We start from the raw sequence: 17071 nt of genomic DNA, 5'->3' as shown, positions 1-17071 counted from the left end.
GACTTGCGAGGTCGTCTACAACAAACTGGCACCACTTCTGATCGCCCAAGGTCGGGTCGTCCACGTGTGACGTCACGAGCAGAAGACCGTCAAATCGTCCTACGTCACTTACGTGACAGATTTCTGCCGGCTACACGAGCCAGGGCTGAGATGTTTAGAGGTCGACTGTCCTCACAGACCATTCGAAATCGGTTGCGGGCTGCCAATCTCCACGCTCGACGTCCATATCGTTGGCCAATATTGACGCCGTTTCATCAACCAGAATCCCCAACCACGTGTTCACAAGCATCAGGCAGTCGATGAGGAGACGGTGTTTGGCAGTGGTGAATGCGCGGGAGTGGTTTGATCAAAGTGATTGCACTTCATTTTGCACTATAGAAAACATTTATTTGTCAGAACTCATGAAAACAAAGCATTCGACAGACAGACAGACAGACAGACAGAAAGACAGACATATATTCAGTAATAGGCCACTGGCTCAAAATACATTCATAGATATAATAAGAAGTTAAATGCGTTTTACATAAAAACATCAGAAATTTATGTTTGTTGAAGTCATTATGTTTATAAAGCTGTGTTGTGAAATAGGATGTTTGAAATATTTATCCAGAAACTTATTCCTTATATCTAGGTATCGAGCCACGAATGTTGAACACAATCTCAATGTCGATGTTGGTTTTGTTTATGGTTCAGTATTGCTGGACGAAAGAGACATGAGTGTCAACCGAGCGACGTGACGTGTCAAATCGGCACAGGCTCAGTTTTTAAGGGAGGGCTTTATGAACGACCGCTGCACCGAATTCATGTAAAATGTGTTGAAAAGAAGCCTCGCAGAGTCGTTCGCTTGTATGAAGTCGGCAGGCCTGAAAAGTGAAACAGAAGGCTTTCTGTTTGCTGCTAAGAACCAGTCACTTCCTCCCTCGAAACATGCTATGAGTAATTTTGTATCGGAATGAAGATGTGAAATGTAGATATTGAAATAGATATACTGATGTTGCCCAACACCTTGTGGTGGATGCCCAGCCTTAGCTCCAACACAGAATCTTAAGCGACATGGTATGACCCAGAATATGTACAGGGTGTCATAAAGATGATAGATTTAGGATACACCTAAGAAAAGGAACCGGATATATTTCTTCTTCTAACTGACTGACTGACTGAGTTTAGTTTTATGCCGCTTTTAGCAATATTCCAGCAATATCACGGCGGGGGACACCAGAAATGGGCTTAACACATTGTGCCCATGTGGATAATCGAACCCGGGTCTTCGGCGTGACGAGCCAACGCTTTAACCACTAGGCTACCCCACCGCCCCTCTTCTTCTAACACTTTACCCTTGAGGCAGCGGCGGGGGCCTGCCGTAAGGCGTTCGTTCGTCACACAGAAGGCCCAGGATGAATTCCCCTGAATGGTATAGGTAAAGTCCATGTGTGCCCCCCCTTCTCTCTCTATCTCTATCACACACACACACACACACACACACACACGCTGATATTATTGGAATGTTTCTGATTTATAACTGAACTTTGATACTGATATATCTGCAGCCTCGAGTATCACCAACATATAGCTTAGCCTGACTAAAGTCTTGTTCAATGCAATTCGCTTTTTTGACTTCAACCACATCATCAGATTTTACAGGTGAACCATTGACATTATTTGAGTTTGTGATGAGTACACAGCCAATGGACAGAATACGCTCACCACTTTGCAAAGAATGTCACTTGATTGTATTTTATAAACATATGTTCATAATATAGTTTAAATCAGACAATACGCAATGTGTATTTCTAATAGATTATACAGTTAATCTGGAAAAAAGATTGTAGTAATGCTGAAGAGATATATAGACTTCTGATTTGCTAGTTGGTGTGGTCTTGCCAGTTTTCATCTTTGTCAAACTTTCACTACCAATGTCTATGGCTAGTGTTGTACAGTAACACATATTTTTCCGTCGCTGAACACGTCATTAGATCATTAGCACAATATCTACCTACCAACTACCAATATCTATTTCCAGTTTTGCACACAATCGCATACAGATTTTTTTCCTTTCAAAACGTGTTAGATCATTAGCATAAATCTGACATTACCTGTCTGACGCGGATAATATCGTTTTACGATCGAATTGTTTTCTAACAGGTCGTAAGTCCGGTCTGACTACGCGATGACACTTCAAAGTGTGGTATTGTAAACTATCTGGAAAGGGATCATGTGTCCAGCGGAAAGCAGCACCACTTGTGAAATATAATCAGTGATTTCACAGTAGCAACTCTCCAGGGTGACACATGTGTGGTGTGAAAGTTTTTACGAGCTTGTGCCCATATGTGACATGCTCCGATGACACTATTACTCCATATAAGCCGGCCTTGAAACCCGCATAAATGCACAACTTCCATTGCATTGCAAGAAGAGACAACAAAGATGTAAGTAGTAACTTTGACCATGTTCACCCATCTTTATCTATCACCTATATTTTGTCTATCATCTATATTGACGCCTTTGTTTTGTCTACCATCTACATGTATGCGTCTGTTTTGTCTATTATCTATATGTACGCCTTTGTTTTGTCTATCATCTATATGCATGCCTTTGTTTTGTCTATTATCTATATGCATGCCTTTGTTTTGTCTATTATATATATGCACGCCTTTGTTTTGTCTATCATCTATATGCATGCCTTTGTTTTGTCTATTATCTATATGCATGCCTTTGTTTTGTCTATTATATATATGTACGCCTTTGTTTTGTCTATTATCTATATGTATGCCTTTGTTTTGTCTATTATATATATGCACGCCTTTGTTTTGTCTATTATATATATGCACGCCTTTGCTTTGTCTATTATCTATATGCACGCCTTTGTTTTGTCTATTATCTATATGTATGCCTTGGTTTTGTCTATCATCTATATGCATGCCTTTGTTTTGTCTATTATCTATATGTATGCCTTTGTTTTGTCTATTATCTATATGCATGCCTTTGTTTTGTCTATTATATATATGTATGCCTTTGTTTTGTATATCATCTATATGCATGCCTTTGTTTTGTCTATTATCTATATGTATGCCTTTGTTTTGTCTATTATCTATATGCACGCCTTTGTTTTGTCTATTATCTATATGCATTGTTTTGTCTATTATCTATATGCATGCCTTTGTTATGTCTATTATTTATATGTACGCCTTTGTTTTGTCTATCATCTATATTGGCACCCGTGAAGAGCCACCTCCTCGTGGTGGGTGCTGGGTAACGCTTAGCGCTCTTCAACCCCCCGTTGTGGACCCGGGGGTATATTTGGTCCACCAACCCGTTTGCCGTGGGTTGCGCCCCTGTGTCGGTGGAGGAAGGGATTCTGGTGCTTGAGGGCATAGGAACCAGGAACAGTGTTCCTATTGCCCAACACACCACTTCGGCCCTAACTTCACCTAGACGGGTGGTTGAATGGGCCCGGTTCAACCAATCGGCTGGTCACGCCAAGCCCTGAGCATTACATTATGTAATGTTGCACAAAATTTTGAAAATTGTAACATACTATTTTTAAGTCTTGGCGAATTTTTAGAACTTTAGAATTTCAAATACACACTTTCATGTTTTTGCCTAGAGTCGTATGCCCAGAAGGCGTGGGCTCATGGGCCAATCAGGTGCAATACTTACTTTTGTATTATTCTGCTTGCGTATATCATCCGGGTATCCTTGGTGCTGCAGGCTGGAAACCCGCCTGTTTTTAGCATTGTCCTTGTGATACTCCGTGGAGGGTGGGGAGCTCGGATGATGAAACAATATAAACTTACCATGGCTTGCGAAACCCCCCTCAAAAAAACAAAACGTCCTCTTGATACTACTGATCCTGATGTTAACGACCAAAGACTGTCCACATCCATTGACTACTGGCCACGTTTTATTGTAATTGAGACCATTGACAATACTCCATTAAAACTGAACCCTTTTGCCGTATCAAAAGGCATACAAGGCATTGCAGGCGATGTCAGAAACGTTAAACGTTTAGGGTCAGGCTCTTTACTCGTTGAATGCAGTAAGAGGCAACAGGCTACCAACCTCCTGTCAACTAAATCCTTTGTCGGCATTCCCGTATCAGTCTCTGCCCACCGAACGCTTAACACCAGCAAGGGCATAGTTAGAGACCGAGACCGACTTTTTGCTGATATGATGGAAATTGATATTGCCTCCGAGATGAAGGACCAAGGTGTGATATTTGTCAAACGTTTCACTACCCGAAAAAACAACCAGATCCAACAAACCAACAACTATTTGTTTTCATTTTCAAATCCAACTGCTCCTAAATCAATAAAGGCTGGTTACTGTCACATCAAAGTCGAAACGTATATTCCGAATCCACTGAGATGTGTCAAGTGCCAAAAGTATGGTCATGGTGTAAACACCTGCACATTGTCTGTTGTGTGTGCTCACTGCGGTGAGAAGACCCACACAACAGAAGATTGTGACAGTAATTACAAAAAATGCACCAATTGTTCAGGAGACCATTCCTCTTTCTCTAAAGAGTGTCCGATTTGGAAGCACCAGATGGAAATAAACAGGATCAAATTTACTCAAAATATTAGCTTTGCCGAAGCGAAACAACTTGTTCCAAGATGCGACCCACAAGCAACATATGCTTCAAAAACCAAAACACCATCTGAGCCATCCACTAAAGAGTCTAAATCTTCTTCAGGTTCCCAAACAAACTTGACTTGGGTGAACACCGATTCTCCACAGATTTTCTCACCCGAAATATCCACTCAGACTGCTAAGCCACTTCCTGGCTTGTCACAAAATCAATCAGGGTCAGCTTCTGATCATGATTTATCATCACAGCCGCCCACAAGGTCTCAATCGTTGTCTAATGTACAGCAAATTCCTCGAGAAAAAAATAAACCTAAGCCTGATTATTCAAAAAAGCAAAGTGGCAGAGCCCTAAAAGGGTCCGAAAATCAAATCAAACTAATAACAAATATGGATCACTTGAGGACATGGACGTGTCCGAAAACGTCCATTCTAGGGCACAAAGCTTGTCGCCCTCCAAAACAGTGCGGGGTAGATCCCCAATAAATCCCCCTAGAAGATAGTTTATTCCAATAACATCGTACAGTGGAATTGCAGAGGACTACGGCATAATTACAATGAGTTACAGTTATTAGTCCAGGATTGTATGCCATCAGCATTTTGTCTGCAGGAGACTTATTTAAAGCAGACAGATCCTTTTGACCTACGTCATTTCAATGCTTATCATTATTTCTTACCTCCATGTGACAGGGCCACTGGAGGATCTTCAATCCTAGTCAAACAGACTGTTATCCATAGCCCTATTACGCATACTTCTAATCTTCAAGCAGTTGCAGTGCGACTCAATTTACAAGTTGCATTTACATTATGCTCTTTGTATATCTCACCGTCTTCAGTCATTCAGAAGACTGATCTTCAAACTCTGTATGACCAACCACCTAAACCCTGTATTATTATGGGGGACTTGTATGGCCACAACCCACTTTGGGGTGGTACAACTACTAATGCTAAAGGTAAACTGTTAGAAGAGTTCTGTTCAGATAATGATTTATGTATATACGATGACGGTTCCAACACCTATTTACATCCTGGCACTGGAACTTATTCGGCGCTTGATTTATCAATCATGGATTCAAACCTACTGAATGAATTTGAATGGTCAGTTCACGATGACCTCTGTGGAAGTGACCATTTTCCTACAATTCTAACATCCGTGAACCCATCTGATATTACCCCATCTTCAAGATGGAATTTTAAAAAGGCTAACTGGCCTTTGTATCAAGCTCTGTGTTGTAACATACTTAAACCTGAACTTTTTATAGAAAGTCCTGATCCTATAACAGATTTCTCTGATGAACTAATTAACATTGCTGATGAGTGTATCCCCAAATCCTCTGCAATTCCACACATACGAAAACCATGGTTCAACAATGAGTGCAAACAGGCTAGGAAGGCACAGAAGAAAGCTTAGAATTATTTCCGTCGCCATCCTATGGTCCATAATTTGAATAAATTTAAAATTTAAAATGCTAAGGCAAGGCGTACCTTCAAGCAAAGTAAACGTCAATCCTGGCGAAATTATGTATCAAAAAATAAATTCACGAACGCCGATATCCAAAGTATGGAATATGATCCAGTAAATAAAAGGTAAGGGTTGTAAATCTAGCATTAAGCATCTTAAAGGTGGAGACGAATTATTGACTAGTCAATCTGATATTGCAAATAAACTTGGAGAAACTTTGGCCAAACAATCTTCCTCATCGAATTATCTACCTCAATTCCAAAATTATAAAAAACAACAGGAAAAGAAAAATATTAATTTCAATTCAGATAATGGGGAAGATTACAATGAACTATTTTCTATTCATGAGCTTCATACTGCTCTTGACCAGGCTCATGATACTGCTACAGGGGCTGATAACATACATTATCAGCTTCTGAAGCACTTACCGGAATCATGTTTGGAGACCCTCTTAAACATTTTTGATGATATTTAGACATCTGGATATTTTCCTTCTTCATGGCGTGATGCTATTATTGTTCCCATCCCTAAACCTGGACGTGACCATACTGATCCTTCGAATTATCGACCGATCTCACTAACTAGCTGTGTTTGCAAGACCATGGAACGCATGATAAATAATCGACTTGTTTGGTACTTGGAAACCAATAACCTTATAACGGATATTCAATGTGGTTTCAGGAAAAACAGAAGTACTATCGATCATTTAGTGCGTTTAGAATCCTTTGTTAAAAATGCCATTATTTAAAAACAACATGCAGTGTCGATTTTTTTCGATTTAGAAAAAGCATATGACACTACTTGGAAACATGGGATTTTGAAAGATTTACACGATTTTGGATTGCGAGGCCGTTTGCCTCAATTCATATCCAAGTTTTTAACTGACAGGCAATTTCAAGTCCGCGTGGGTTCTACCCTGTCTGATCATTACAATCAGGATCAGGGTGTTCCACAAGGCAGCATTTTGTCTGTCACACTTTTTAGTATCAAGATAAATAGTTTGTCCAAGGTTTTAAATGATTCAATCGATGGGTCGCTGTTTGAGGATGATTTTAATATTTCTTGTCGTGGCAAAAATATGCATACTATTGAACGGCAGCTGCAATTGTGTTTAAACAAAATAGATAAATGGTGTCTTGAAAACGGCTTTAAATTTTCCAAGTCAAAAACTAATTGTATACACTTCTGTAGAAAATATAAACCACATAAGGACCCAGAACTATTTTTAAATGGCACTCCAATCAAAGTTGTCAAGGAGGCCAAGTTCTTGGGTCTAATTTTCGACTCCCATTTAACTTTTCTGCCGCATATTAAATCCCTTAAAAATAAATGCCTGAAGACACTGGATTTATTGAAAGTAGTTTCTAATTCAAAGTGGGGAGGGGATCATACTACCCTCCTCCACCTATATATATCACTAGTCCGCTCCAAACTTGATTATGGCTCCATCGTATATGGTGGAGCCTGCAACAGCAACCTAAAACTATTAGATTCTATTCACCACCAAGGCCTAAGACTTTGTCTTGGGTCTTTTAGAACTTCCCCCCGTTGACAGTCTCTATGTTGAGGCAGATGAGCCATCACTTAACCAACGTCGTATAAAATTATCCTTACAGTATATAACAAAACTCTATTCTAATGAGTCTAATCCTGCATTTGACTGTGTGCTCAATCCTCTTTATGAGGATTTGTACAATAAAAAGTCTTCTCTTGTTCCACCTCTAGGACTAAGAGTCAAACCTTTCCTTTCCGCTGCTGGCATTGAGCTAGAAAATATATCCCCTTCCCGTCTTCTTTCTTCTCCTCCTTGGCAATTCGTGAGGCCACAAGTTGGCCTAACACTGACAACGTTTAAAAAATCCGAAACTAATGAATTACAATGTAAACAAAAATATAATCAATTAAAAAGTAAATATAATACATATAAATCCTTATTTACAGATGGGTCCAAGGATGGTGGCGCGGTGGCTTGTGCCACTGTCATTGGATCCAGAACAATCTCTTCTCGACTAGGAGATAAAAGCTCTATTTTCACAGCAGAAGCTAATGCCATATTAGCAGCTCTTAAATATATTAATAAACACCGTAAATATAAACAATATATAATATTTCCAGATTCTCTTTCGTGTCTACAGGCTATTAAAAATCTTTCTTGTAAACATCCACTTTTATTAGAAATTATTGAATTGTATAATGAGCTTGCTACTGGCCAGTGCGACATCGTCTTTTCTTGGTTACCCAGCCACGTTGGCATTTCTGGGAACACAATGGCTGATCTTGCTGCCAAGGCAGCACTAAATAAATCTGTGACACCACTTCTTATTCCATATTCTGATTACAAAGCTGGCATTAGAACTTACATGCGTGATCTGATGCAGAAGAAGTGGGACACCCAAGTAGGTATTAATAAACTACATGAAATAAAACCTTATTTGGTTACACTCACTTGGGTTGTCAGTCCAGATTTGAGGAGGTCATTATGCGACGATGTCGCATTGGCCATACAAGGTATACTCACAAATACTTGTTGAAAGGTGAAGATCCTCCGTTTTGTATCCCTTGTGATGAGAGAGTCACAATCAAGCATCTCCTGCTTGACTGTGTCGAATTCTCCATCATAAGGGATAAATATTTCAATATTAAAACTGGTAAGGATCTTTTTAACACTGTTCATGTTCATTTAATTCTTGGTTTTTTAAAAGAAATTGATTTGATTAATGATTTTTGATTTATATGTTCTGTAAATAGATGTATTTTAATGATTGGTAGTTTAGATTGTTAACTGCGATTGTTAGTGGCTGTACCCTCAAAGGGGGTTAAAGTACCGTAAAATTATTGTCCTCCTGAGAGGGTATGTAAGTCCCATAACTTTCAAAGTAAAATATAAATTATCACATTTTAAACGTAGTATTTTTGTTATTTTAACTGTTGGCTAAATTTTCCTACAATCGCCAGCGGCTGAAGGGATGGTGTAAATCCAGCTAGGATCCATGCAGGTAGCAAAAGTAATGTAAGTCCCCATGGCTCCTAGTAAGGTGATCTACCTTCAGTTGTTGGCGATCTATAGCCCATTTTTATATTGTGTTGTCCCCTATAGTTACAATGTTTTAGATTCAATTACTAGTTTTACATATATATCTGTGATACTCTAGTTGCTTTACTGTCCTTTGTCGGCAGGTTTTATAATCTTTAAATATATATTTTATTTAAATGTCAAATGTTCTCGTCACGATATGGCTGAAATATTGCCGATGTGACGTTAAATAATAACTCACTCACTCACTATCATCTATATGTACGCCTTTGTTTGTCTATTATCTATATGCATGCTTTTGTTTTGTCTGTTATTTATATGTATGCCTTCGTTTTGTCTACAATCTACATGTATGCTTTTGTTTTGTCTATTAACTATACGCACGCCTTTGTTTTGTCTATTATCTATATGTATGCCATTGTTTTGTCTATTATCTATATGTATGACCTTGTTTCGTCCATCATCTATATGTACACCTTTGTTTTGTCTATTATCTATACGCACGCCTTTGTTTTGTCTATTATCTATATGTATGCCTTTGTTTTGCCTATTATCTATATGTATGCCGTTGTTTTGTCTATTATCTATATGTATGCCTTTGTTTTGTCTATTATCTATACGCACGCCTTTGTTTTGTCTATTATCTATATGTATGCCTTTATTTTGTCTATTATCTATATTTATGCCTTTATTTTGTCTATTATCTATATTTATGCCTTTTTTTTGTCTCATATCTATGTGTACGCCTTTGTTTTGTCTATTATTTATATTTACGCCTTTGCTTTGTCTACCATCTACATGTATGCTTCTGTTTTGTCTGTTATCTCTATGTAGGCCTTTGTTTTGTATATAATTTATGTGTACGACTTTGGTTTGTCTATCTTCTATATGTACGCTTTTGTTTTGTCTAATATCTATATGTACTCCTTTGTTTTGTCTATTATGTATTTGTACGCCTTTGTTTTGTCTATTGTCTTTATGTACGCCTTTGTTTTGTCTATCATCTATATGTACGCCTCTGTTTTCTCTAATATCTATATGTACACCTTTGTTTTGTCTATTATCTCTATGCACGCCTTTGTTTCGTCTATTGTCTTTATGTATGCCTTTGTTTTGTCTATCATCTGTATGCACGCCTATGTATGGCAAGTGTTGCACACGAACTCTAAACAGTACTAAACATGTTTGGAATATTTTAACCCCCTAACTTGGACACGTGCGTGGTTTATATTTGTGTCTTTGCCATGCGATAAGTCTCCTTCATTACCATATATCACAAACGGTATCCTATTTCGATTATGTTGAAGACTTTTGCTTCCAGTGGATACAGGAAACAGTTCCAAAAAACCTTGTCCTTCTATGTTTAGTCTATGGTTTGAGCTGTTTACTCAAGTTATTGTTCGTTGAAGGACATATTATTGTCATTTAAGCATATTTTCTGTCGCGCATAGATCTTTCGACAGCCTTCATCTCTTTAAATACTGCTCTCATGTCAATAATAATAGCAATAATTCATAAATCGCATCGTGTGTACATGCTTCGTGTGTACATGCATCGTGTGTACATGCATCGTGTGTGTACATGCATCGTGTGTACATGCTGTGTGTGTACATGCATCGTGTGTACATGTGTGTACATGCATCGTGTGTACATGTTGTGTGTACATGCATCGTGTGTACATGCTGTGTGTACATGCATCGTGTGTACATGCTGTGTGTGTACATGCATCGTGTGTACATGCTGTGTGTGTACATGCATCGTGTCTACATGCTGTGTGTGTACATGCATCGTGTGTACATGCATCGTGCGTACATGCTGTGTGTGGAACAGAATAGCAATCCAACCGACTCCTTCGCCTGGAAGAAGTCGGCTGGTCTAAAATGTGAAACTGAGGGCTTCCTTTTTGCTGCTCAGGACCAGTCACTTCCCACTCGCAATCGCCTAAATGTGATTCTTGAAGAAAACATTTGCATGAAATGTCGATTGTGCAATGAATTAACAGAGACTGTCCAACACCTCGTCAGTGGATGCCTCTCCTTGGCACAAACAGCATATCTTAAACGACATGACGGCATGGCTCGTTGCTTAATATACTACCGTCTTCACCATGCCTGTGGCTTTGAGTCCGAGGTTCACCCATAGTACGACCGTGAACATGTCCAGGGCGTCATGGAAAATGATGCTTTTAAACGTCTTTGGAATAGGTCAATATACAGTCTCCGAAGAATTCCAGCCAACAAACCTGATCTTGTCCTTTTTGATAAAGCCAATGTTTATGGTATTGAATTTTCTGTCCCTTTTTGACAGCAATGTGATTGGCAAGATTCAGGAAAAGCATGCAACATATGCGGACCTCGCCTTTAAAATGTTTAACTTACATCCCAAGTACACTGTGGTCAGGCTCCCCATTGTTCTCAGTGCCCTTGGTTTGGTACCTCCTGATCTCTTGGTGCAGATCATGAGAGTGCCCGAGTACTCCACCAGGAGCACAACCCTTCTGACACGCTGGGTAATGCGGAAGGCTGCAGTGTTGGGGAGCCTTCATATTTTCCGGAAAGTTCTTGGTGGGTTCGACTAGGCAGTGTTTCCTGGGAGAAGTCCCATTCGCTGTCTGGGCTGCGTGTAGAGGGGGCAAGGGCCCTGAGCTGATGATGAACCTTACCAGCCTGACTGTGCCAGGATCACCCGAACCCTCTCTCTGCATAATATCTTTAATCTGAAAAACATATAAAACGCATTATGCAAAACATTAAGAATAAAATTTAGAATGAGGTTATATAAGACTCAAATGCTTTTATTACAAATATGGGCGATTATACTGCAACCGGTGATTTCAAAAGCTTAGGCGTGTGACAAAGTGACAATAAGTACCAACAAGAGATTTGACAGTTTTAGGTAAACACCTTAAAATACATTATAATATATGGAATAATATAGTTCAAGAATCGAAGCTCTTGATGAGAACAGTTTGCGTTATCTACATTCTTTGCATTGTTGGCACTTAGGCATCTTGTGACTAGTCATATGTACCATTACATTTGCTGCTAAGCACTGTTCAAAGCTTAATACCAATTAACCCTTCCTGTTTAACGTTTAACTCAGCACAATGACTGTGGTAATCAAATACATTGTATCTATACCAGACAAGCCAGTAATTGATGTATAGAGCATGAATACTTTAAGTTCGTGATTTTAGGTATACTCTTGGAGATGGAGTTCAATGTGTAAGTTCACAAATGAAGTTGTTTGTGTTTCTATCTGGCATTTTAACGGTCCAGGCGGAAAAATGTTTAGCACAGAGACTGAGTTCCTTGTGTGTCTCACTAAAGGTACGCCAGGCCAAGGATCCTTGTATGAATCTGTGGTCGTCGGCAACCACATGCTTAGGATCCACAGCTTCCTGGTCTCTTTTTCTAAGGCCGTCTGTATTTTTCACAGTAGGCGTTTCTATCTTCGACATCATCTAGCAAGTAAGCGGACCGAAAAAAGTAAAAAAAAGAAATAGAAAAAAAATAAGGAAAGGTGAATGAATTACCGAAAATAGACCACTTGTTGATAGTTCTAACGTTATGCAAATCCAGTCACTTTGCTTCAGAAACATTTAGGAATAAACGTAGATGAAGAAAGACAAAGTTGACCTTTTTGATAAACATGCAAGAGTAAGAATATACTATAGTTTTATCTCACATCAGTTCATATATTTTGAAGAGCTTTACTGTGGCTTTGAAGAGCTTTACTTGTTTGTTGCATCCCTGAACAAACAAGTTCTGAGCAGCAGGCGTTTATCGCTGTTTGAACTCTCGGTAGAAAGCATGGTGGATTACACCTATGTCCCGGTATGTGGCATGCTCTGGACACTTTGATCATGTTGAAATGTTGGATAAAATCGTCAACTGCTGGAAGTTGGTTTATGGGAAGGTACACCAGTCTTCTTTACAATGTCGTTTGTAAGCTGTAAGTTTATAAGTTTGTCATAAATGATGCTCAATGCATCTGACGGATGGATGGAATAAATGGAACTGTATTTGTTACGGGTTAGAAATCACTGAGACAAAAGGCTTGTAAGTCCTGTTTTAACCGGCAAAATAAAACACAGACTCGATTGGGTCATAAATCTAAACTAGTAACTGTATGTCTATAGATCCAAAGTCTTGATTCTTGTAGATGTACTGATTGAAGTTTGTTGTCAGCTGTTGAAAGATCAATGTAGACGAGGCCTCTTGAAACGTCGATATTAGTGGACAGATGAGCGTAAATCGAAAGAAGTCCCTCCCATACATCTCAACAACCATCCCTTATATACCTATTATACAGTTTTAGACTTTTCTAACAAAAGCCATGCAGCACTACAATCATCTCGGCGCTTCCAGAATCAGACCGGAAAAAAAACAAACAAAGGGAGTAAACTTCACTCTTAACAGGTGAAATTACATAGCCTAGGTTCAAGATGCGAGTTCAAATCCACATTCAGCGCTTTAAACTGTTTTGACCCATAATAACTAAAAGCAAACATAATTGATGCTTAATGCGCCTGACGGACGGATGGAATGAATAGAACTTTAATTAAACAGAGAGTATTTAGTTAATATGAAAGAATATCATAACCATTAAGTAGGACTTGTAGGGTGGTGTTTGTGTTTTACGCCATTTTGAAACTACAAAAGACTTCAAAATCAACTAGTCTTTACGCTGCGTCTGTGTACTTTATTGTGTTCCAGTTTTACATAACCCGTTGCTTTCTGTACGCCGAGATGAAATGTAATCTATATTTGAACTTATGTATGCACAATGCCAATTACAAAGTGATCAAATGTATCAACATGTTATATTTGGGATTACACTTTCTCAGTAAACTATAGATTCTAGTACGTTTGTTAAGTCGAGGCCCACAGGGGGTCGCAGCCAAACCCTCAGAGTAAGGCACCTAATCGCCAGCACACAAAGTCAGCCGCCTAACGGACACAGCCTCCGCGGCTTCCACAGAAATGAAAGTCGGACGAGTGGTAGTTTAGACAACGGACTTAACCCTCTGAGGCCTACTACTAGTAGTATAATGTTTAAGTGGCAAGCATTGGACGGAGTTCTGCATCATAGGGACGTCACTCTTAAGATCGTATGAGCGAGGCAACCAATCTCCCCTCGAAAGAAAGTCACTACACACTCTGCCACATGCAAATATATATAATTATGCTGATGTTTCTTTGTTACGTAGACGTGATGAAGGTGATACTTGTAGCGGCTCTGCTGGTGTGTCTGCTGGCGATACACACTGATGCAATCTACAGCTACCGCCACTACCGCAACTACCGGATCAGGATGTACTGGAGAAGAACTACATCCTGTATCTATAGTGCAGCAAGGCGGCTATCTCGCTGTTACGGCGTGAGATCCAGGTTCCGATACTATTTTGGAAAGAGAGGTATGTTTTAAGTGAAGTGCAACATGGACGTTTGTAAAGTGTTTCTTGCAAAGGAAATGTAAATCTGTGAGATTAACTCCATTAAGTGAGTGATTGAGTTTAGTTTTACGCCGTTATTAGCAATATCAGGCGGGGGACATTAGATTTGCAATGGAGTTATATCTTTACATTGCATGGCTAGACTGTTTAAATGTAATTTACAGTTAAATCAGAAAAAAACAGCTCGTTTTCATGAGGAAGCGTGAATCATGATATATACCTACTGCAAACAGTATGATGCCTTTCATATATACTCTGATATGGATAAGATGAGTTGAAAGCGAATTATTTGGTTCATGCTTGTGTGTGATCTTCTGCTGGGGTAGTGGGGGAAGTCAAGCGGAAGATCCGAGTTCGATTCCCACCATAGGTACCGTGGAGGAAACCATTTCCGGTCTAAAATTTCTGGTTTTGCTTAAAGCGGCTTGAAAGGGCTTGTTCACTGAGATACCTTGTCCCAAGATACCAACTTGTCCTTGTTTTATCCACGTGCATACATTCTAATAGACAAACATGACAGAACATGAACGTTGTTTACCAGAAACGCGTACTAATTACGACAATTACCACAAAGCACACAATGATAAGGCAATGGAGGATATAACTGTTCATTATGTCTTCATATTGCTTTTTTAGCAAATCAAAACAACAATCTGTTTTTTAACATAACATGAACACCATACTTTTCAGAAATCGAGAATGCAGATGAGTACACTGAGCAGCCAGAGAACGATGACCTAATCAGCGCCAGAGATGTGATGGAGACCGTCATGGATGAACAAGGAGGTATTACTGTGTGATGTACATCGTCTGCATGATTCCTACTATGTCCTAAGCAGGGTAGAGCTGTTCCCAAACGGTTAGGATACTTTGTCCTGCAGTAGCACTTTTCACAAACGCGTGGAAAGGAAAGTCAATTGTTCACCAGACGAAACTCCTATGTGTTACATGACCAAGGAAGACACTGAATCTGAACACTGGTACGTTATAACTTGAAATGCCATCTATATGCACACCATATGCTATTTTAACAGCTTGACCGATGCCTTGTAATACTCGATGGTTCGTCAAACTCTTTGAAACAGAGACACCAAAGTACTTTTTAACTCATAGGCTTGATGCATAGATCTAAATATAGAAGGGTGAAGATCGATTGTGTTTGTAGCGCAGCAGGGGAAGTAGGTGATAGCGAATTTTCTAATTAACCTTTAATGAACGCCTTGGTCAAATACCCTTGTTTTCGTGCTCATGGGAACGCCTACTTATTGTCTAAATGTAATCTCCACAAATTCCACATATATGTTATATAGACAGAGAGAGAGATATTTTATTTCAGTCTCACCTCACATAAAATACATATATAAATATACTTATAAAATATAACAACTAAGTGAGCCACCCTTTAAGTGTTATGAGACGCTAATGTATTAATGCATTATAAACACTAAATATAAATAATGATATAGTTATATACAGTATAAAATCTATCCGTATAAAATATGTTTTCTTCTTTGCAAGATATAAAAGCAGGTTTTGGCACTGAAATATACATGGTGTTTAAAAAGTAAAACTAATTTTCATCATCACAGAGATTTAAGAAGTTGGGATAGCTAAAACAGACATTTTCATATAAACCTTCACGCAAATCATCATACACAGGGCCATACAACAGAACGTGTCTTTCATCCTCAACACTCTCACTGCACTGAAAACATACCCTCTCATTCACATTCACATTTGTATATCTGCCGGTTTCCAAATGCATAGGAGCAGTACCTGATCTGAATCTGGAGAAGGCAGAGCGGTAAGAACCGGGCATACTCATACTCACCTAACTTTCACAGCCATACACATCCTTAAACATTCGATACGTTCGTAAGTTGTTACCTCCCGTTCTACCGCTTGGCTTGTGTAATAACCCATTATAATATGTACAGTATTTCACATAATGTTTCTTTCTCTCTCGACTGCTGGGGACGTTTACATTGTTTCTCTCCCGACTGCTGGCGACGTTTACATTGTTTCTCTCTCGACTGCTGGGGACGTTTACATTGTTTCTCTCCCGACTGCTGGCGACGTTTACATTGTTTCTCTCCCGACTGCTGGCGACGTTTACATTGTTTCTCTCCCGACTGCTGGCGACGTTTACATTGTTTCTCTCCCGACTGCTGGCGACGTTTACATTGTTTCTCTCCCGACTGCTGGCGGCGTTTACATTGTTTCTCTCCCGACTGCTGGGGACGTTTACATTGTTTCTCTCCCGACTGCTGGCGACGTTTACATTGTTTCTCTCCCGACTGCTGGCGACGTTTACATTGTTTCTCTCCCGACTGCTGGGGACGTTTACATTGTTTCTCTCCCGACTGCTGGCGACGTTTACATTGTTTCTCTCCCGACTGCTGGGGACGTTTACATTGTTTCTCTCCCGACTGCTGGCGACGTTTACATTGTTTCTCTCCCGACTGCTGGCGACATTTACATTGTTTTACACTCCCTGACTGACTGGGGACGTTTACATTGTTTCTCTCCCGAC

The 17071-nt window shown here is 39.5% G+C and overlaps 1 protein-coding gene and 1 long non-coding RNA gene across 2 annotated transcripts in view; both read left to right on the top strand.

The window, feature by feature from the left end:
- Positions 1–17071, top strand: part of LOC124292501 — a 92629-nt gene that overhangs the window by 74081 nt on the left and 1477 nt on the right. The gene's annotated exons all lie outside the window — the stretch shown is intronic.
- On the top strand, positions 2348–15294 carry LOC124292503. The gene is made up of 3 exons (XR_006902463.1): positions 2348–2426; positions 14293–14499; positions 15229–15294. It is a non-coding gene; the product is annotated as an uncharacterized LOC124292503 (long non-coding RNA).

The sequence above is a fragment of the Haliotis rubra genome, unplaced genomic scaffold (genome assembly GCF_003918875.1).
Source record: "Haliotis rubra isolate DU_JTF1 unplaced genomic scaffold, ASM391887v1 Scf52, whole genome shotgun sequence".
Classification (NCBI taxonomy): Eukaryota; Metazoa; Mollusca; class Gastropoda; order Lepetellida; family Haliotidae; genus Haliotis; species Haliotis rubra.
This window is presented reverse-complemented; position numbering and strand designations above follow the sequence as displayed.